This window comes from Rhagoletis pomonella, unplaced genomic scaffold, assembly GCF_013731165.1.
Source record: "Rhagoletis pomonella isolate Grant_MI unplaced genomic scaffold, Rhpom_1.0 Rhpom_scaffold_00003, whole genome shotgun sequence".
NCBI classification, from domain to species: domain Eukaryota; kingdom Metazoa; phylum Arthropoda; class Insecta; order Diptera; family Tephritidae; genus Rhagoletis; species Rhagoletis pomonella.
The window spans coordinates 75983016-75984371 of NW_023458557.1; the positions used below are offsets into that span (position 1 = coordinate 75983016).

A 1356-nucleotide genomic window follows, 5' to 3' on the forward strand; every position below is an offset into this window, starting at 1 on the left:
TTTATTTTATTTTATTTTATTTTATTTTATTTTATTTTATTTTATTTATTTTATTTTATTTTTTATTTGTTTTTGTATTTTTTTACTTTATCGTTTTATTATATTTGTTTTGGTCTATTGGTAAGTCGAAGGTTAAAATGTATTTCTCACACCTTTATTATTTGTCATTGTCATGACAAGACCTTGTACGTAAACAGCAAACAAGCATGCGTATGTATGGATGTGTTTGCATTTGTAAGAAACTTTCACTTTTATTTTGTGTAACGTATACATAGATATTTTTATTTAATTCTTCAGTAATTTTTTTAAATATTATTTTTTTTTTCATAAATATTCAAAGCAATTTTTACCTCAAAATCATTCAACATCTGTTGCTGCTTCAAATATAAAATGTTTTATTTTACAAACAAGTAACTAGGTTTAAAAATAAAATACTTATTTTCTTTATCCCTGTACCGTTTCCTTGCACTTTTTCTGCACAATTTGAATAAAAAACCAAATTTTCCGTTTTCAGAAATCTCTTGCGATGCACACACGTCTAATAAAATATTTATTTTAGAAATTTTTGATTCTAACGTTTTTTATATCCTTACATTTTTTTCACACAAAGTTTTAATAATTAAGTATTTCGTTTGAAAATAACGGCAAAAATCCTTACAGCGGAACACAAAAAATCCTTTATTAAGGAAAATTCGGTGCTCATTTTAATTACGGAGATTGAATTTTTTTCTAAACTTTAAGCGAAGCACAACGTCTAGCAGCGCGTCTCGTACACTACTGAACAACTTCAAACTTCAGTGGGCGCAAATTACAAATCTTAACTTTGCACATAAGAACAAATCGCAAAAATATAAAAACAAAAAAAAATTCAAATGTCTAGAAAACAAAAGGTTTTTTTTTTGCATTTTTTACTTTTAAGTTCAGAGGGGAAAAATTTGTATAGTTAAATTGTAACGTCACACACGCGCGGCAGCGTAGCGACTAAAGCGAGAATGTGGCAGCAATGAAAGCTAGGCGGTGCTGTTGGTGGCGACAGTCGACGATAACAATAACACACAACATCACCGCAATACATCACATAAATATAAACATTGTACATATATAGACGTATGTATGTATGTATGTATGTGTGTACATAAATACAGGTGTAAGTGCGGCATGTACTGGCATGAGATAATCGAAATTAGCACTGAAATACGCGCTTAACAGCAACAACAACGCCAACTAGAATTGACAACAATAGATCGGGTCACACAAAAGCAAATTTCACATAAAAATATTTAAAACACGACAGCTATGAGTGAGTAGTTAAGGAATAAATTGTTTTTGTATAAAAACAAAAACAGGTAAATTCCT

The 1356-nt window shown here is 29.1% G+C and overlaps 1 protein-coding gene across 1 annotated transcript in view; it reads right to left on the reverse strand.

The window, feature by feature from the left end:
* LOC118735544 (angiotensin-converting enzyme) overlaps positions 1-964 on the reverse strand; it is a gene marked incomplete in the record, with an annotated part of 223323 nt that extends 222359 nt beyond the window's left edge. Inside the window, 1 exon segment of the mRNA XM_036465350.1 lies at positions 609-964.
* Positions 965-1356: the final 392 nt, after the last annotated feature.